General features: G+C 42.6%; 1 protein-coding gene across 1 annotated transcript in view; it reads right to left on the minus strand.

The window, feature by feature from the left end:
- CHST3 (carbohydrate sulfotransferase 3) overlaps positions 1-17,206 on the minus strand; it is an 84,638-nt gene extending 67,432 nt beyond the window's left edge. The window contains exon 1 of the mRNA XM_075257846.1: positions 16,909-17,206. The gene's annotated coding sequence lies outside the window, so the exon portion shown is untranslated. The remainder of the gene's footprint in view (positions 1-16,908) is intronic.
- Between the last annotated feature and the right edge of the window lie 5,381 nt (positions 17,207-22,587).

The raw sequence follows: 22,587 nt of genomic DNA on the forward strand, positions 1-22,587 counted from the left end.
ACTGGGTACTGATTAGAGATGAGCGAGTAGTATTCCTACCTGCCATAGGAATGCGTGTAAGCGGCCGAACACCAAGGGGTTAAGCGCAGTGAATATTCAATGCGCTTAACCTCTTGGTGTTCAGCCGCTTACACGTATTCCTACGGGAGCGAGGTATTCGATTGAATACTACTCGCTCATCTCTAGTACTGCTATCTTTTTTTCTTAAATAATTTATTGGGCATTTATATGGGTCTCAAAGATCGATAGGCAGTAACTACATCAAGGGGAAAAAAAAGCAGTGATAAATCACTTTGTTACTACGACGCATAGGTTGAGCTAAAAATTGGCTTTTCACATTGGCAAAGTTTTTTTTTTTTTGTCATTGACCTTCCTCCTCCTTGGCTAAACCAAACATGAATATAAATTTCCATACTGAATAGAGACACTCCAGAAACCACAAAGACTGGACTCTTATGAATCATAAAACAAATGAATGAAATCTGGTTTAAAGATTGCCAGAACTTAGCAACCCAGCTAGTGACGTCAGTGCCATGTGATGTGTGTTGAATGATCGGCTTACGATTGATACGCTCGGATATGAAGCTTAGGGTTGTTTTCCATAGTTTGTCACTTTTACGTCTTTAGATGGTTGACACAGTTGTACTCGTCCAGATGCTAATTCCTGCATCACATCCATTAGGCTCAGGAAAATGTCCTTCTACCATTCCCCAATGTAAACATTCTCCTTTACATGGCCATGAATGGGAAAGAAGCATCAGAAGACAATAAACAGAAGGCTACAATTAGCCTATGCTGTGATAACAACACACAGCTGCTTCCCCGGCTATTGTGCTCACTTACAGTATCTTACTAGGTCTATTTTTTCTAAGAAAAAACATAATAAGTTGATGTATTGTGTGTGACTAATCTTGTTTTCTCAATGTGTACGCAAGCCAATTAGACACACATATTCTGCATGTTCAGCTGGCCACACACAGTACAGTACTGCAAGCAATGACAAGCAAATGACCCGCTATCACCCAGAAACTCCATTACCCAATATTAACCCCATTGCATAAATGTCTAAGATGACCCCTTTATAAGTAAAGACGCATTGTACTTTTGCCAATAGAAACTAATATTTATTTGAGTGTCTAAAAACTACAGTCTAAAGCTGTAGCTTTTGAGCCAGGCAGTTTCCACATATTGGTAGTAGTAACGTAGTAGTTACGTATGGGGATGGCAGAAGGATCAGGTAGTTTGGTTTTAAGTAGGGTTGAGCCGATCTTGAGATTTCAGGATCGTTTTTAAAATCCGATTTTCGATCATTTTCCAGACGATCCCGATCGTGAAATTTGCTCGATCGCTGATCGTAATCCAATCTTTCCTGATCGCTCAACCCTAGATACTTTATGTTTATGGAGTAGGGTTGACGATCTTGAGATTTCAGGATCGTCTTTAAAATCTGATAGTCGATCATTTTCCAACTGAAATTTGCTTGATTGTCGATCGGGATCCGATCTTTCTCGATCCCGATCGCTCAACCCTAGTTTTAAGACATTCTCAAGGGATAGAAACCAGAGTTCTGTTGGCAGCGTTATTCATGTCTGCCTATTGAGAAGAGGGAAAATACCTGGCAGGAATATGGCAAAATAATACAAGTATATGGGGTCTGGAAGGAAAATCTGTCAGTCATATAACCATCTAATGTGTATGGTCCGCCTAAATACTAGCTTTACAATGACTGAGGTACATAGGAAGGAAGCAAACCCTGCGGAACTGTGTCCATAAACCGGGGATCCGTGCTCACTGGAGACCAATCGACAATTCAAATACATAGGTACATAGTTAGACCTAACAGGAAATTTATTAAGATTTATTTATTAATTTATTAAGACTTAAACTCTACTCTTAGGGCTCATTCACTAACAGCGTTCATTGTATTAACTGTCTGGACACGGGCCCCATAGACTTTACTTAACTTCCCCTACAAACAGCTTCAAAATCTGCTTTAAAGACATGAAGAAGTTTTTTAATGCGCAAGCCTACCCTTACAGTTCACAAAATATTACTCCCGAAAAACATTAAATCAAATCAAAGGTGAGGATTAAGGTTGTGCCATGTATGTACTTCCTACATCCCAGAGTAAGGGATGAATACACGATGTACCGCGACATTGATTCTGACACGTAAACTCGTGTCAGAATCAGTGCTGCAAAACAGAATCCCATTGACTTCAATGGATTCTGCTTAGTGACACATAATGGATTAAAAAGCCGCCCATTGATTTCAATGTGTTACGCGCACCTATGATGTAATGGAACTTGTTACCCTGTTAGCCATACACATAGCGGCCATATTATGTCAGGATACAGACAGGAATAACAATATTAATATATTATAATCTAATTATATATAAATAATAGAAAAAGGAGGAGAAGATTTTTTGCTGTAACAGATTAGAAAATAGTTCCAAACATATCACATAAGGCTCCCTCTACATCATTTTGGAGCTTCTGTAGTCGATTCCTTCAGATCTAACAGGAAGAGTGCTATTCTTCATGTCAAGATGATGAAAACCATAGCAAAACTCCACAGACCTTATAAGTTAGTGGGGTCCGTCAGGGGCTGCTGGTGTTCGTTTTCCGGCAATGTGTCATGATTTCCGTTACAAACGGAAACCTCAATGCAAGTGTGAACAGATCCTTATTCAAACATTGTAAACGATGACTTTCTTATTTTGCTGAGCCGTTTACACACCTTGGTGGGAATAAAGTTAAGCCATTTAAAATGAATGTGTCTTTATGGCGTAGGACACGTGAAGATGTTTTCCATTGGCTGGCTGCCCTTTAAGTATTTCCACTTGCAATGCCTTCAAAATAAATAGATGTAACATGACCTGACTATATAGGGTGACACCCTAGTGTAGGCTAATAGTCGCTTATTGCGTGCTAAGGAGCTCACACCCTACTTAATGATGGCCTAGGCAATGATGGGCCAGGTAGAGAAGACCCTTCACGGTGTTAATTAAAGGGACTCCAATAGTTGGATCCCTATCGATTAAATATTGATCGAGCAAGCTAAGCTTGACCATATATTGGACGAACACTCCAGTTCCTTTGGACTTCCCTTCCCCACAGACAAGCAAACATTGGTTGGGCAAACATATATGTGTGCTTAATAGGAAGAGTCAAATAAACCTCTTCTAGGTAGAGGCTAGGGTTGAGCTGATCTTGAGATTTCAGGATCGTTTTTAAAATCCGATTTTCGATCATTTTCCAGCCAATCCCGATAGTGAAATTTGCTCAATCGCCAATCGGGATCCAATCTTTCCTGATTGCTCAACCCTAGTAGTGGCTTATTTTCAATGAGAGCAATGACTTGGTCATGTTGAAATCTGAAATGCGTGACCCTTATTGGCCACAACATTTGCTGTCAAGAGAAAGTCAGGGCATACACATTAGATGTTTGGCAAGTCCTAGCTAAATTGGCTTCATTCCACTCAATGAGAAGGCAGTCATACCAAGGTGTAATAACCTTGGCTTAATGACTAAACTGTGCATGCACCAGGAGCACCAGAGATGAGTCAAACAGTGGGCTCATCATATACCCAGGAGTGGGCAAAGTTACAATTGGCAGATCTGGAACACTAAACCAGTGGTCTGAGATGAGTGAGTATTATTCGATAGAATACCACGCTATTACCAGGCTATTCCTAACAAAAAATTAGATTTTAATGGTAGAATCCCTTTAATACATAATCTAGCGTTGAGGGAGATTTATCCAAAGCCACGCATTTAGGAGCGGATGAAAATGGAGCAAATTGTGCCCAATTTATCAAAGTTTAACAGAATTTTCTAGTCTGGATTTCTAGTGAATGAATAAGATGTAAAGGAGGAAATCTTCCACATCTGGGATGTTAAACCTGATGTCAGAAGGGAAGCAGTTTGCCTAACATCTGGAAACTTTAGACATAAAAAGTTCATTTTTTACTGCATGAAAACGTAACATGATAGCTTTAAACGCCTTTTCTGTTGCTTAAACGTGCCTTTAAACACTGGCTACATGTGAGATCTGAACACTGGCAAGACATTAGCCAAGCATTGGGCAGTCTGAAAGGTTGCATAGTATATAATCGACTCAATACATCTTTTCATATTCAGAACATAAACTATATGAATAGTTACCTTGATTTCTAGGATTTCGTTGGAGTCACGTGGCAGAAAGCTATGATTATTAGGGTTGAGCCGATCTTGAGATTTTCCTGCCAATCCCGATCGAGAAATTTGCTCGATTGCCGATTGGGATCCAATCTTTACCCATCCCGATCGCTCAACGCTATTTATAATATATACATGAATAGGGTTGAGCCGATCTTGAGATAACCTCTGACCTTGATCCTGCCGGAAAAGATCGGGATCGGAATTCCGATCGCGATCGTGAAATTTACTCCATCGCCAATTGGATTCCAATCTTTTCTGATCTCGATCGCTCAACCCTAATGATTATCCCCCATATTTTTTGCATTTTTCTTGCTTAGACTATGGTTAGTAATTTTACCTAATTTGGCCATTCATTAACCCCAATATCTGTAAAATAAAAATGTCCAAGCAACATAAATAATAAAGTTAGCTCTAACAATGGTGATACTGACGTATACAATCTGTCCTAAACAGAGATGTAGGAAGTGCGGAAAGGGGGCTCATTTATGTAACCGGGGTAGATGCTTGCATTAGATCTTCTCCATAGTGCAACGGATCCCCAGAACCGCTAGCTACACCTCTGCGTGTAACATAATGCGCTGACAACATATGTATTCATGTCTGGCACTTATTCAGCTCATTTGTGCATGATAATTCAATTCTAAAATCTGTTGTTCACTGCCAGAGGGTTCTTGAATATTGCCAACATTACTCATTGGCATATTTACAACACCCATGGAGTGGTTCCAAAACACAAGAGGTACAAATCGTTTTATCAGATTGTTCCTTTGTATAGGTTTCACTTCTGGTTTTGACATACAAATATTGATGTAAAATAATGACTGTGAAATTGGCCCAAGCAATAAAAGGAATATGGAAACCTGTTTACGTAGTTACATAGTAGATGAGGTTGGATGAAGACATCAGTCCATCAAGTCCAACCTACAGTCTGCTACAGTGTTGACCTAGAGGAAGGCAAAAATTGGACCAGGGAATGGCGGATGGTACAGCATGAATAAAGGATCTAGATTTGATATTATTTCTTTTTTTATTTTACCCCACCACAAGGCCCCAGAGAGTTTCTAACTCTTCTCTTCTCATGATGAATAGAGGTTCCAGCAGCTGCAATCTCACCAAACTCCCAATATGACCGTCTATAAAACTGCCGATTTCGGTGGGGCACACCAGCCATATAATTTTTATATAATTTTTATGTGATGTCTAGACCTAAGCCTAAATTCCCATCAGGGATTCCGTTCCCCATTCCACTTGAAAGCAAGGACTTTTCTCTCTGCATTTTTTGGGTGGAAACCTGGTGGCCCCCATTACTGTCTATGGGGTCTGTGGGTTTTCTACGGGTAACGTGAGTTTCCGTTTTTAGGGTCCCCAAGCAGTTTGACTGACAAGTATAAGTGGGATCTGCAGCAATTTTTTTTATGTCTGTGGGTTTGAATCTGTTCAAGAGTTTTCTATGTTCTCTACTTGCTTGCGTTGGTTTCCTCATAGTGCTTTAAAGCACTGTGGTATATGTTGGTGTTATACACAGTCCAGTCACATTAATGTGACCACATGTCAAGATCCAGAATATCTACCTTTCACAGAGCGGACCGCTGGTAGACGTGCAGGAAGAGAGGGGATGCTGTGGTGATGTTCACTGGGATGTTAAGCCATGCCAACTCCAGTGCCGTGTCCAGCTGCGCTAGGTTACGCGGTTGAGCATCCATGGCGTGAACAACCCGATCGAGGTGGTCCAACAGATTCTCCATCGGGTTCAAGTCCAGGGAATTTGCTGGCCAAAGTAGTACGGTAAACTCATCCTGGTGCTCCTCGAACCACGCACGTACAATGTGAGCTTTATGACACGTCGCATTGTCCTGTTGGTAGATGCCATCATCCTCAGGAAAAACTATTTGTATGCAGGGGTGAACATGGTCTGCAAGGATAGATGCATACTTGTATTCATCCATCGTGCCTTCCACAATGATGAGTGCACCCTGATGACACATGCCTTCTGCAATTGGTTATTTAACGTTGACATCAAAAGTAGGCGGCGGTCACATTAATATGACTGGACTGTGTATAAGCAAGATAAATCAAGGCTGTAGAGTCAGTAGACCAAAGCACCGACTTTCCACAGTCTGACTCCAACTCCTTCATAAATAGCTGCAGATCTGCAATGAGGGTATATTCACCCATTGCTGTCCAATTGTATTTTTGTTCCAAAATTCTGTAAATAATTAAAACTGCCATAGGGTACTTTGATGCCCCTTAATAAATCTTTTACAGTCCATTGAGAGAATTTGCTTATGTACCAATGATCAGGATCTGCATCTAACTAACTTTCTGCCGGTGTAATCAATACTCCTCCATACATTAATAATGAATGACCTCAACCAAAGTGCCGACTCTAAGACTCCTTATTCATGTCACTCATGTCAAAGTTAAAAAAAAGCCCATTGTGAATTCTTCATTTGAATTCTACAGCTGGAAATTATTGGCCAGAATCTGCTCACTGCAGGGATCCGAGCCACTTATTCATGGATCTTTTACATTTCACAATGTTGTTTCCCTTCCTTTGCAATGAATGGCATTGGTAAATAGGAGGAAATAGGTTCGGCAGGAATTCTAGCTGTTTAAAAGAAGTCTTTATCTACAGAAGATATATGCATAGAAATCGAAGAACAGTCATTCGAGATAGAACTGCACACGCTGGAAACCAACAAAACACTACCTATAGTAATGCTAGAACAGGTCTAGGAAAATAAAATAGAGCCTAGATGGCCAATCCATGTGTTACAAAAGATAGGGATCCATCCATTTATTCACTGTATGGAACAAGTCACAGCACATTCTATATATGATTTGCAGCTCAGGAAAAATCTAAGAAGTTTTCAGCACAAAAAAGTGTAATATAATAAAACTTAGCCTTTATTCATAAAAGCATAAAATAGGTACCAGATACAGGAATAGAAAAATATAGAAAAAACTTACAAAGTTAGTCCTGTATAGATATATGCACAACAGTGTCAGCAGACAAGCCTACGCGTTTCAGGACATCCGTCCCTTACTCATGGCAATTAGTAGCTGCCTGCAAATACAAGGCCTATTTTTTGCATATATCTAGAGCCTCCCAGAAGCCTTAAATACAGAACTCTAAGGGTAAGTTCACACAGAGTTTTTTGGTCAGGATATTGAGGCCGTATCCGCCTCAAAACCCTGACCAAAAAGACGGCTCCCATTGAAATCAATGGGAGCCGCTCAGCTCTTTTTTCCAGGAGCCGTTTCTTCCGACTTCCGGAAAAAAGAAGCGAGATGCTCATTCTTCAGGCCGAGTCGCCTCGCGATTTGGCCTAAAGAAACTCCCTTCTCCGGGCTAGGCCCATTTCATTGCACCGGCATCCAGCTGCGGTTACCTGGTTTTTGGATTGGAACCTAAGGCGGCCTCTTCCTCAGGTTCCGATCCAAAAAACCCCGTGAGAACTTACCCTTATGCCTCCTACAATCTTCTCTCCTATATCTTTTTATCTTTCTATCTGAGCTTTTTGTATGTGGTTTTTCTTGTATTATTATTGTATTATCCATGCTGCTGTAACACACTGAATTTCTCCATGTTGGGACTATTAAAGGATTATCTTACCTTATCTTAATACCCTGATGGGGTCTCATGCTGTAACCAGTTCTCTGTGCTAAATATCACATTAAGGCTGTATTCACACAGAGTAACGCCAGGCGTTTTTTGTGTGTTTTTTGCACATAGCGCCGCGTTTACGCCGCGTATACGCCGCGTTAACGCCGGGCAACGCCACCGCTAAATAGCGCTGCGTTAACGCGGCGTATACGCGGCGTTAACGCGGCGCTACGCGGCGTAAACGCGGCGCTATGTGCAAAAAACACACAAAAAACGCCTGGCGTTACTCTGTGTGAATACAGCCTAAGGCTGAAAACACTTGTTGTGAAAACACAGCATTTTTACTGCGGTAAAAAAACGCTGCATTTTAATGTACCTGCAAAGTGAAAGAGATTTTGATGAATCCCATTCATGCATTGCAGAAAAAAAATTGGCAGTTGAAAATTTGCGTTTTTAAAAATGCTTGCTGGAAGAAAGTCCGCAGAGGAACTTGCAAAAAAAACACAGTGAACAACATTGTGGAGAAAAGCGCAATGTGTTCCTGCTCTGTTTTTTAATGCATTTTGTTACGTGGGCCTTAGCCTAAGACACATATAAAACATATATAGGAATTGCAACATAAGGGATGTCACATAGAAGAGACCCAGGGGAGCTCAAGATACTAGATTGGACAAGGGTGCAAGCATTTCTATTAGGGCTCATTCACACGGGGCAAGAGGTGGCGGATTTTGGCACTGAATCCTCCTCAAAATCTGCCCCCTCACGATAGAAGTCTATGCAGACCGCTAGCATTTTTTTCCGCTAGCGGTTTGCTCCCACTAGCAGAAAAAAGAAGCGAGCTGCCCTTTCTTCAGGCAGATTCCGTGGCTGATTCAGCCCCAGCGCCGCCTCGCAGCAGCACTCTCCGGACTAGGCCTATTCATTTGGGCATACTCCGGAGTGGGAAGTCGCGACAGGCACATTTTGGTCCTAGTCTGATGCGGCTTCCCGCGTCAGTATCAGAACCAAAATACGCAGTCCCGTGCCCCGTGTGAACAGGGCCTTAGCAGCCCAGGTGTAGCCAGAAAGAACAGGGCTGAAAATATAACAAAAATCTGGATAATAAGCATCATAAGCATATCCCATTTATACCCATTACACCAAGTTTGCACTTGATATACCATACATTGCGACAAAACTCCCTTGTAAATGAACACATTAAAAAAAAAAAAAACGTAAACCCATTTTATGAGATTCTGTATCTTCCCTGTTTCTTGGGTGAAAGACTCCATAAATATCCTAGGCAAAGGTCACGTCATATCTAACAAATAAAGCAATTACATTAAATCACAATTATGTGAGAAATTTGGGACATACGTCTCCTATCTCATAATCCTAGTTTTGTTGTATGTGTGCCAATCCTGTATGGATACAGAAGAGCGGCCTCGGTGCATATCTCCACCAGTTACTTTGCAGTCACATACAGTATTTAGCACACTAAGCAGGAGCAGGAAAACACTATGGCAATGACAAATGGCCGGTGAGATTAGCTGATAAGAAGCAATGCTCTGCATCCTTATAAGGCGAGACTATGCTCAACTATTTCTTTCTTTTTTCGTATCGTTCTTCAAGCCACAGAGTGAAAATTATTTTTATAATGTTGATATTATTGGGGCACGTTTATAAAAGTGCAATATTGTCTTTGCTGGCAACAATGCCCTTTAAAGGGTTGTCCATGGTCACATACTGATGATCTACCCTAAAGCCCCTATTAGGGTCCATTCACACGGAGGAAGTTGGCGCTGATTCTGGCATGGAACCCGCGTCAGAATCAGCGCTGAAAAAAAAAGCCTCCCATTGATTTCAATGGGTTCCGCGTGGAAAACGGAACCCATTGAAATCAATGGGAGCCTTTTTTTTCAGCGCTGATTCTGACGTGGGTTACGTCCTAGAATCAGTGCTAACTTCCTCCGTGTGAATGGACCCTTAGGCAGACTAATATTATATGGGCAGCATATCACTGGGTAATAAGGGCAGTACCTCTGATAATCCCGCGATAATCGCAGAAGAGATTGTTCCTCCCCTGTTCAGTTCCTAGTGAGGCCAATGCAAAGAAGTGATGATCAACATGTTTCTCGTTGGCGTGAAAACTGGCTGTGTGATGCAGACCTTAGTTTAGGTCATCAATATCAGATCCAGGGGCGTAACTTGAGGGGGTGCAGTCGCATCGGGGTCCAGAAGCCTTAAGCATTGGCATCAGTATTGAGACTGCAGCTTCCATCTGGCCCATAAACCAAGGAGACCCACAGATTACCCTAACCACACTAAGGTGAATTAAACTCCTTAGCACCCATAATCATCATTATAAAGAATTTGCTGGAAGGATGAGGTAGGGGGTCCCAGACAAAAGATTGCACCAAGGCCCACAAGACTTTAGTTACACCACTGATCAGATCAGTGGGGGTCCGACACCTGGCACCCTCACTGAGCAGCTGATATCTGCAAAGTATACAGAGGCGAAAGCAGTTCCATAGACTTTGTAGTGCCAGCTCAGCTCCCACTCACGTATGACGCCGGCCTTGAAAAGGAAACCTATTGCACTGAATGTGCAGTCTGAGTTGCGGACAGCATGTTGAAGAAGCTGCAGACACTGATTCAGTGAAATTCCTGTTCCTTCAAGGTTTCAGAGTCTAGTGGGCGGCCTTACCAGTGACTGACAGAAGAGCCTGCAGTTATACCCAGAAGTAAAAAAAATATTCTAAAATTTTGACCATACCAAGTCCTTCACCTATCTAATGCTATATGACTGCACCTTTCCTCAGTGCTAGTAAATCTCAATGGTGTGTTTATTATGAAATAAGTCGAGCAAATATATCAAATAGCCTAACATGTTCCTGGAACTTTGCAGCTTATTTGTCTATGTGATCCAGACATTACTTAGCAACTAAAAGAAAATCTGAAGAAATCAAACAGGCAGCTTAGTAATCGTCTTGCAAGAAAGTGACAGCTGGAAAATCTGAACTGATAGTCTCCATGTGTACACACCTTTAACAAGTCATTCTCCAGCCATGAAGGTGCTATGTACAATAATTGCTGAGAAACAAATGTATCTGTATAGGGCTAATGCTTGGGTCAAATCTGCGTTGGTATTCCATCCAGGGGAGTCCACATGACTCCGAATAAGCAATTAGTGTGCAGTGAAAGAACACGGACCCCATGGACTATAATGGGGTCCATGTGCTTGCCGCCAGATCTCAGCAGGGGTCATGCGGACAGGAAAGTAGTTCACAATCTACTTTCCTGTCCGCATGATTCGTGCAGGCAGCGCGCAGCAAGCACACGGACCCCATTATAGTCTATGGGGTCCGTGTGCTTTTACTGCACAGCGCTTGCAGTTGCGTTCAGAATTCCGTTGGGGGGTCCCCATGCGGACTCCCCAAACGGAATACCGAACGCAGATGTGAATGAAGGGTAAAACTGGCCATTCCAGGGAGTCTGTCAACAGGAAAATCTGTATGAAACTAATGTCAGTACCTTGTGGGGCGGCTTCTAGACTTTCCGAAGATGCTTTACTCTCCAGTGCAAGAAAGCATCCCTAACAACCACCAAACACTGAAAATTTATGAGGGCATCATAAAATTGTTGCCCGTGGTAGCCATGGTTCGCCATGTTGGGTTTCCCTTTGTTCCCATAGGACTGTGATGGTGAACCTATGGCACGGGTGTCAGAGGTGGCACTTAGAGCCCTCTCTTTGGGCACCCATCCGTGGAACAAATTATACTGTGTGGGAGCCACCATGGAGCAAATTGTACTGTGTGGGGGCCACTGTGGAGCTGAATGTACTGTGTGGGGGCCACTGTGGAGCAAATTATACTGTGTGGGGGCCACTGTGCAGCTAATTATACTGTGTGGGGGGCCATGTGGAGCAGATTATGCTGTGTGTGGGCCACTGTGGAGCAGATTATACTGTGTGGGGGCCACTGTGGAGCAGATTATACTGTGTGGGGGCCACTGTGGAGCTGAAGGTACTGTGTAGGGGTCACTGTGAAGGACTATGTGGGGGTCCCAGTGGAGCAGAAAGCTCTATAAAGCCCCATTCGTATGACCATATATTGCAGATCTGTCATTGAGTGCAATTGTGGATCTGCACAGTATTAAGGTTAAATTGCTGTGTTGGCACTTTGTGATTAATTAGTGGGTTTTGGGTTGACGTTTGGGCACTTGGTCTCTAAAAGGTTCGCCATCACTGTCATAGGAGATAAACCTGTGCTGGAGCTGCCTGTAAGTGGATTAGTCTGCACATCCATCTGAAACATACATATGTGTGTATACGGGATTTACAAGTCTGCTGTCCAGATTTCTACATACAACACCATAACTCTGTATGGTTAAGTCCTATCCCTATATTAATGCAAACTACTAGTTATAATGATCACAGCCAAATGGGGTAAGAGTAGCAAACCTATACTAGACATACTGTAAAACTCATTTCCACTTCATTTGTCACATGCAAATGCCTTTCTAATTTACATTTACCCTCCAACCTTCCTAATGATGTGAACGCAATAATCGCAGCCTAGCAGGAAAGTGATAATGAATATTAGCACACATGGCAAAGTGTAATATCGCACCTATGTGTTACACTGCCAGAAGAGTCAATGCCTACATGGAAGGAATGCTAAATTTTAGTGAAAGTGTTATACTTCTGGAAATCTACGTAACCCTTTATATGCTGAAAGAGGTTATAGGAGGAACAAACCAAGCTTCTGTGGGGAGAATGCTGTACCTGTCATTTAACAATGCTACATTTATTTTTGTCATGTGTTTTAATATAAATTTGTGCGAAAAAAATACATCTGTGCCCTCACCAACAAACAGGGGTACAGTCTACAGATGCTGTATTACCAAGGTACACAATATGGAGCAGTATTAGTCCTGCAAGCATTAGGTTTGAGCCAATCTTGAGATTTCAGGATCAATTTTAAAATTCGATTTCCGATCATTTTCCAGCCGATCCTGATCCCGATCGCTCAACCCTAGTCAATGCTTCTGTATGGGAAAAGTCACCTTTAGGGTTGAGCTGATCTTAAAAGTTCAAAATCCGATTACCGATCATTTTGCAGCTGATCCCAATCCCGATCACTATCGTGAAATTTGCTCGATCGCCATCCCGTTCGCTCAACCATAGCAAGCAGCCCTTTTCTCTCCGCAGAAACCAAGCAGAATTCACACAGACCCCTTTATAGTCTATGGGGTCCATGGATTTCCTTAGGTAACCGCTTTTTTAATGAGGATTAGGTTTCCGCTCGGAGGGTCCCCAAGCAGACTCCTCTAATGGAAACCCATGCGTAGATGTGAACTGGGCCTAACCCATCAGTTTAGGTTGTATCAGGTTGTCTTGATCAAAGTTATCTAAATCAGTAAACATCCTAATCCTTTAATACACTTATGTCACTCACTGTTGTAATGATGATCGGCTTGGAATACCTCCTTTACGCTAAAGCTCCATGTAGTGGGCCACCGCAAAAAGCGCTATGGGAAAAACTACGACAGAAACACATCGTAGGTTTTCCTGCAGAGCTCTCTGCTTCCATTATACCTATAAGAAAATCGCCGGCACAACAGGATACAGATGCATGGTAATCGGCGTTCCGTCACAGATTTCTGCTGCTCATTAGGCCCAGATACATGGGTCTAGTGAGCAGGGAGCTCCGAGCATTGGAATCGCTGCTGAATCAGTCGTGGATTCCGTGGCAAGATCAAGCAGGTTCCTTATTTTTTCAGCATGTTGCTGTGATCTCTGCCTCCCATTGAAAACAATGGGAGACAGATTCTGCGCGGAATCTGCTACAGATTTGGGGGTGGAATGCGCTCCCAAATGCGCAGCCAATCCCTATTTGTGAACATATCCCCAGGGTCCTTTTACATACAGCCAGCGCATTTCAAGCCCGTAAAGCACAACTGATCAGTAATATAGAAGGTCCATTGGGCATTTACAAGTTCATATGGGAAACCTAAAGGGGGACAAGGGACTTATTACTACAATTTCTTATCCCAAAGAGTTTGCCTATTGTCAGGATCACAATTGAACCACTGTGCAAAAGAAAAGATGAAACAAAATTGTAGACATATTCGCCCATGTTCATGATGCCATGTGTTTGCTACTCCATGGAGTCCCAGCAAAGCTGAACATTGGTTGGTGAAGTGAACAGGGGTGAACAAATCTGAAATTTTACCCGACAGCTCCTTTTATTTTTAATAGTATGACCCCATGTGAACGACCACGTTTGCTCCGTGTGCGATCCATTGTCTTAGATCTGTAATAACTAGTGATGAGTGAGTAGTATTTGATCGAATACCTTGCTGGCATAGGAATGCGTGTAAGTGGTTAAACGCTTCAAATATTCAATGCGTTTAACCCCTTGGTTTTCGGCCGATTACACACATTCCTATGCCGGTGAGGTATTCGATCGAATACTACTCGCTCATCACTAGTAATAACGAATCACATTAATTTCACTAGCCCCATGTGCTTGGCTGTATTTTTTGCACGCAAAAACGGAGCAGGTCCTATTCTTCTCCGGGTCTATGGAAAGAAGACAGACTGCATATGGATGCCATCCATGTGCAGGCCGTTCCATTGATCATGACCATTATGGGCTATGTGCATGGTGCAAGTATAGATTTTGCAAAATACAGAATTTAGATTTGTTGAGAATTTTCGCTTGGACACAAGATAGCCTTATTATTTTAACCCTCTGAATTCTTACCCCTCCTAGGGCATGCATCATCTCAGCACTGAAAAGACATAATAAAATCTTTTCATGACATAACTTGAGTCATCCATCGGGTATACAGAGGCTCCTCTGTACACCACTGAAGAGTACTGTTGCTTATATGTTACCATCCTATAAGGGCTACAGTATCTATATAAGATCCATGTAGCTGCAGGCTGTATATAGTAACATGCGGAGACACTTATACAATATATTGTTTACAAAACAGTTATTTCTTCTATACAGTGACAGAAAATATTTATCCTCTCGTAGTTTTTGTGATACCTCGGGGGCTCTCCCTTTTCATTGCCTTATATTTCAGAGCGGTGAAGCCATTGAACACATGCTGGGAGATAGTACATGTTTCCTGTGGTTATAAACAGCAGTTTTGGGTTTTGCTAGATGAGCTTCTGCTGTATTGCTGTATGTGAATCTTCCAGACACATGGATATACTCACAAAGGAAACAGAAAGCCTTGCACTTTTGATTGCCTTGGGCTTTGAAGTCTCTTTTGCTTTTGGCATGTTCTAAGTGAATGTGAATTGTAAGCGCAGGGCTTTAATGCTTAGCAAACATCTCCTGAGCTCCATTCAAGCCCAGACTGCTCTGTGGTACAGATCTGTACTCCAAGCATCGCCACTGCGAGGAGTCAATTATGTCTTCAGATATCTGAGTCTCATCCCCTACCCCAAGTGCTTCAAATATGTGATGTTTAATTGACATTGTGGATAATAGATGAAGCCCTTTAAATAATGAAGTAGTAAGACACAATGAAACAGATACACTGGAGAACAGTGACTTCCTTCTGGCAGACGTTGACAGGACAGTCAATTCTTAAAAAGCAAAAATTTCGTTGAAGTTGTCAATTCCCTGCAGGCATTTTTTTTGTTCATTGACAACCTCATATGCATGAATACCTCTGGCGTAGCTAACCTCTCCAAGTACATAAGGATCAAGCAATTGAAATGCAACTTATCTTCCCTGACATCTGCCATCCACGAAGAGTCGGGAGTCCCCCATAAACATTATATGGTCCAGGTCCAGGTTTGGCCAACATTAGTTATACCTATTTTTGGAAGGGTTTGCAATAATGCTGCCATTATACCTCCAACATTCTAAGTTGCTTAGTTACAGGGTTGATATGATCATCAGCTTCTATATTTCCTACTACTCACCCAGCCATTCAGGGGTCTGAGAAAGCTGGGTATAGCAAACTACGTCTCATAATTTCCCAATTCACGCAAAATATTGTCAATAAAATATATGAGACACTATCTAATGTCATTTTACCAAGACTGGAGGCAGCTTCAACACCTGGTGACATCTGTCATTCCTCCCTAAAGGAACATACTGTAACTTTCGTCCAAGCTCAAACAGAATTTTTTTTTTTAAATTCGCCTTTCCAAATGCAAATAAAAGGTTTTAGGGCACTTTAGATCTGGTTATAAGTTTTTGCACAAGTTCTATTTAGAGATGATGGTTGCCCATACCGTCTTGGGGTCTGCAGGGCACCATGCACATTCAGACATATGAGACAGACTTCCAGTCACACAGAAGGTCCCTAGTCTCACATCAGTTTCAGATTTCCCTGTTCGCTGAAGTGTGAATGGCTGCTGCCAGTAACAGATCACATGAACCAGGCTGGCGTTATCGCAAGATGCCAAATATAAGCATTTTATGAGACGCTGTCAAACTAGCAGTCACACATAGTAAATCTGTCCATTGAGATCACGTCTGCGCTTTTTATCCTCCTGCAATGAATTCAGATTGGCAGTGTACTGTAAGGAGTATTATTAACTGTAATGTGTATATCTGCTGCTGAAATCCACAACCAATACAGTCAATGTGTATCACAATTCATTACTGTTCACGCCACATCATATAGCCAAACACGTGGCGGCTACTAAAAATAAAACAACTAACAAAAAAACGTAAAAATATTTGGCCCTTAATAGCGGAATAGATGCCATAAATACACAGAAAACAACCGCAATATTTAACAAATGTGTAAAATATTACTTGCTACTTATTTTCAGTAACGTTTTGTATCAGACACAAAAATGATAGTCCTTGTATGAGATGGCAATTGGCTGTGAGTTACCAGGAGGCAGGTATAGCAGATGATATGTAATATTTGGTTCTTTACGAGCGATATATATGTATAATATATAATATTAGAGTGTTCTGATGTTCTCTAACTTGGCACAACCTTCTTCAATCACCGGTTTTCGATAAGATTCCAAATATCGATGGACTTCCAGCACAGGAGGAAGAATCTAAAGTTCTGCCATGCCGGATCGCCCCCTTCCTGCACCCTCCTAAAAGTAAAACGTGTACTTACTATGAAGAGGCCGGCTTCCTTCCACTGCTTTTTTCGCAGACGGTACCGCAGGCTAGTGTGAACGTAAGATCCAAGCCGGGTGACGGTGAGCCCGGGGGTGTTTAGTCAGCAGCAGCAGGGCAGGCATCTCTGCAGCTTGTTCCTTCCTTGGAGTGTAGCTCTCAGATGTATTCCTGCCCTTCAAGGCTTCTTATGCAGGCTAAGCAGTAGCACAGCAGGCACTTTGCAGTCTTCCTTCTAACTGATTCTTTGTAACATCCCCTCAATGTCTGAAGTTAGAAGCTGAGTGAGAAGTTGGTGAGTGGGTCCTGAATGGAGGCTGAAGTGCATCATCCTCAGGAGGAGCTTGGTAAGGATCCCCCACCCCTCTCACCACCCTCTGTGTCCCCTCATGTCTCCCTCTCCTCCCCAAAGCCATCAGCTACTACTTCTCCACACCCATCCTGCTCCCCCTCCTCCATAGAAGCAGCAGCACCACCAACCACCTCCTCCCCTCTTCCTTCCCTTCTCCAGGGATCCTTAGGAACAACGACCCCTCTGTTAGCTTTGTCTCAGAGCAGCCCCAAGTGTTCACTACAAGTCATTTCTTTCTGTCACTCTTTTTCACCCGCATGCTTTTCTAGCAAATGATTATTTACTGCTGTCCCCACAGTCTTGTTAAAATAAGGGTTGCCTGCAATAAATAGCATTCATGCGTTACTGCCCGGCTTCCTTGCAGCCTCACATCTGCCATGTGATTGACCAATGAACCACTTACAAGTTGTTGCAACCTTTAGTATATTGCTATAAAGTTTAGCTAACCTAGAAAGAGCCTGGCCTGGCCATTCGTCAGCGGCAGCTCCATATAATCCGCATTGTTGGGATCTTCCTACAGGTTTTTCTGCCTTATTTTGAAGTCTATTGTGTGTAGTGTAATTGAACAAGTCCATTCAAAGATGATCTTAACCCCTTCCCGTCGCAGGTATTTTTCGATTTTAATTTTTGACATCCAGGCCTTCAAACCCTATAACGTTTTATTTTTCCATTCAAAGAGCCATATGAGGGTTTAAAGGGATCCTACCATTTAAACTCAATTTTTTCTGTCTATAACGTAGGAATAGCCTTAAGAAAGGCTATTTTTCTCCTACCTTTAGATGTCTTCTCCGCACCGCCGTTCGGTTAAAATCCCGTTTTTCGACGGTATGAAAATGAGTTCTCTTACAGCACTGGAGGCAGCCATAATGCTGCAAGAGAAATCTCCATCTTCTTCAGGAACGGGTCTTCACGCGTCTTCTTCCGGGGGTCGGCTTCAAACTTCTAGGCCTAGGGCAAAGCCGACTGCGCATGCCCGCCGGCCACAAGAAAATGGCCACTTACAATAATGTGCATGTGCCGTCTTTGCCCTAGGCCCGAGGCCTAGAAGTTTGATGCCAACCCCCGGAAGAAGACGCGTGAAGACCCTGTTCCTGAAGAAGATGGAGGCGTCGCTGGAGAGAGTTCTCTCGGAGCATTGGGGATGCCCCCAGTGCTGTTTGAGTGAACTCATTTGCATACCGACGAAAAACAGATTTTTAACCGAATGGCGGGGCGAAGAAGACATCTAAAGGTAGGAGAAGAATAGCCTTTCTGACGTGAGAACTAGAAAAAAAAGTTTTTAATGGTATAATCCCTTTAATGTTTGTGGGACAAATTGTACTTTGTATGGTACCATTTAATATTCCATACAATGTACTGGGAAATTCAGAAATTGGTGGAATTGGAGAAAAAATGGGTTCTAAAACTTCTTTATGGGCTTTGTTTTATGGTATTCACTGTGCAGCCAAAATGACATACCACCTTGTATTCTATGGGTTGTAACGATTCTGAGGGTGCTACATTTACTATATCGTTTACTATATAGTTTTATTTACATTTTAACCACTTCAAAAAAAAAATTCTAAACTTTGCAAAAAATTTTTTTAAAGGCACCATATTCTGACACCTGTAACTTTTTTACATTTCAGTGTCATGCATAAAGTGCTTTTTTTGCAGGGCCAGATGTAAACATTAGTTATACTATTTTGTGGAATATCTATTGCTTTGATCGCTTTTTATTAAGATTTTTAAAAAACGATGGCCTAGTTTTTGTGTTTTTTCCCACTACAGTGTTCACGGTATGGGAAAAAATGATTGTAGACTGTGTGTTTTCGAACACTGGAATACCTAATGTGTATGTGTTTTACTTGTTTTTTACTCTTATGTTTTCTAGGGAAAGGGAGATGGTTTGAATATATATTTATAGTGATTCTATATATTTTTTTTTTTTTGCTGTATTTATTTCACTGTATTATTGAACACTAATGCAATGCATTGCAAATTGCTGGCAGCTCTATACAGGCTGCATATAGAAGCCTGTAATGGAACATAATGTTAGACAAGCTTAGGAGCTTTCAACAGGCTTCCTGCTGTTATGGCAATGAATCGCCAGCCCCATATTGTTCCAGGGACCATCAATCCTCCCCAAAATGGCAGTGGCCACCAAACAAATGGTGCCTTGGTAAACTTTGAATGAGGTGCCGTGGGGCTTTAATACCTGCAATCTCTGTGAGCACTAATTGCAGGTATTAGCACTGGGTCTCTGCTGTATAATACAGCAGAGACACAGCAGCTATGGTGGCTGCTCATCTCCTGAACGTTCGTCATATTCAAATACCCAACAAATACTCGAAATATACTATTATAGAGGATTAGCCTCTGCCTGCGACTTCATCTTCATCTGGTGTCGATGATCCATCTATATTCAGCAAATTGCTGCCGTCGATGGTTCGCCTGCTACAGCATTTTGGCAGCTCTCAAGCTGTTCTGCTGCTGAACTTGTTACTCACACTGTATCTGTGACTGTTCTAGCATCTCAGCAGCTGGCTGGGATGCCATATAATAAGCGTGTTGTTGGCGTTGATGATCCGCCTGCTCTGGCATTTCAGCAGCTGTCAAACTGGCCTGCCACTGAACTCATTCCTCGAGCACATGTCCGTGATTGTTCTGGCATCTCAGCAGTTCTCTGGGATGCTATATAATGAGCGTGGTGTTGTCAAGGGTTTGTCAGTATCTTCCTGGAGTAGATCAGATAATATGCAAATGCTTGTACATAATGGACTCAGTGTTAGCTGTGTGTTTACATAGAGAAATAACAGACCTGGCTTTATCAGCAAACTCCAATTAGCTGATACTGCTGCTGGCAAGAGCAGTTTAATATAGTATATGAACTTAAATTCATAACAGTCATGAAGTCATGTCATTTAGCGAGATAAAATGTAGCATATGTGTTAATTGAGGTTACAAACTATCTATCTGCCAAATTTAATCCAAATCAGCCGTTTTTGCGTGATCGAGTAACAAACACACAAACGTCCAAACATTTTTCACATTTGTAATATTAGTAGGATGTCGGGAAGGGGTTAAAGCATTATTACTGAAATTCCAGTTTACAGTATGTTCACATGGAGGAATTTAGTGTTGATTTTGAGGCAGATTACAGCTCAAAGACAACTCCAATTTCCATATGGAACCTGCCTCCCATTGTCAATGGCAGTAACAAATGGATCTTTTCAACATGCTGAAAAAAGAAGCATTCTGATCGATCTCGCCATAGATGATTCAGCGGTAGAACCTATGGCGCAAGGCTCTGGATTCCTTAGCTCCATTGTATCTGAGGCTAGTCAGCGTACAAACCTGCAGCAGAAAGTGGAGACAAGGCTTCAACTTTTGGCTGCAAGTTCCACAGGACCGGTATCTGAAGAATTTGAGCTGGAAGTTTGCCTTAAATTCCTCTACAAATTCCTATGTGTGAACATCACTTAATAAAATGGTCTTTGAATCAAAAACTTGAGAAAATTTGGACTGCACAATGAAATGGACTATTCTGGTTCTCAAAATATACTAGAATAGTGCAAAAATGTGGGCACAAGGTCCACTTGAAAAAATGGAAGTATGCATGGCCCCATTACTACCATGGGTGTATGTGCTGTAGGAGTCGTTGTCAGTGCAGACCTGGAGTGCACATGAACATGACGTAATCCCTATAGTCATACAGAGCTTTTTTACTTTAATGTTGGTGTGATTAGATCTGTGCGATTCTGCTTATTGTGCCTACCATAGCTTCTGAATGAGAAATTTCACCATGGCAAACTATGGCATAAGTTTTCTCACAAGTGGAATTAAGTTCCCATGTCCTCGGATATAAGAAGCAATGTGACCTATTTTGAAGCAGTTTCAGTGCTGTAAACATAGCTTAAAGAGGACGTGTCACCATGTCTGAAAAGCCCAATGACATCCACAACAGTCAGAACTGCAATCCACACCTCACCAGGTTATCCCCACTATTTGTAGTGGATGCCATAATCACCTATTGACCTGTACAGTGGCGTAACTAGGAATGGCAGGGCCCCGTGGTGAACTTTTGACATGGGGCCCCCCCTTTCCTGACCGACACCGAAGAGCCTGACCGACTGACCCCCCCCCAACGCCGCATTCCTGAACGCTCTATTATGTCCCATAGTAGCCCCTGCACACAGTATTATACCCCATTGTGGCCCCTGCGCACAGTATTATACACCCACAAACAATTATTATACTCTGGGGTATTTTCAGACCCCAGAGTATAATAATCGGAGACCGAGGGGAGATACAGACATAAAAAAAAAAAAGTTACTTACCTGTCTCCGGCTCCGCTGCAGTCTTTGGTGGTGTTGGCCATCTTTAATAATGCAGGGATGTCGTGTGACATTTCATGCCCTCCCTCCATCTGCTCCCAGTTTCATGCACCCCTCATCTCTACCCCCATTTTCATGTCCTCCCCTCCATCTCTACCCCTAGGTTACTGTTGCTCCTCACCACACATACATACACACTCACACACAGACACACACTCTCCATTCTGCATCTCACATCCCCCCTCCCCTTCAGTACAATACAATACACAGAGCGCCTCCTGACTACTATTAGACAGTCATTAGTAACAGCAGTTGCAGGCAAGTCTGAATACAAACAATGTGTAGAGTACTGATCCAGCTACTGACACTGTCCTCTCCCTCCTCCTAATACACAGATCTCAGTACACAGACCTCTCCTCCTAATACACAGATCTCAGTACACAGACCTCTCCTCTTAATACACAGATATCACTCACACACATTTACACACAGACAGACACTCTCCATCCTGCATCTCCCTTCCCCCTCCCCTTCAGTACCTAGCAGCACATTTCTCCTTCTCTCCCAGGACTGCATGGGCTATAGACACGCCCACTTAGTCATGTGACGGATGACGTCACACAAGGTCCTACAGGTCCTACAAGCTTTCCCCACTCTTCCCCGCTCTTATCGCAGTTATCCCAGAGGACGCAGATCTGAGTTGAACACATATGCGGCTAAAGCAAGGAGCTGACACAGGTCAGCTCCTTGCTTCGGCGCTGCACATGCCTACTGACTGTGTAGACGCGATGTGATGAAGTCACATCGCGTCAACAACTGTGTCAGCGAGAGAGAGAGAGAGGCGCGCAGAGAGTGGTGAGGGAGCGAAGGAGAAGGTAAGTGTAATGAGTACACTAAGGTGGAACGTGAAACTGGGGGCAGATGAAGGAGAGGACGGCATGACACTGGGGGCAGAGATGTGGGGACATGAATCTGGGGGCAGAGATGTGGAGACATGAATCTGGGGGCT

Source organism: Leptodactylus fuscus, chromosome 10 (assembly GCF_031893055.1).
Source record: "Leptodactylus fuscus isolate aLepFus1 chromosome 10, aLepFus1.hap2, whole genome shotgun sequence".
Lineage (NCBI taxonomy): Eukaryota > Metazoa > Chordata > Amphibia > Anura > Leptodactylidae > Leptodactylus > Leptodactylus fuscus.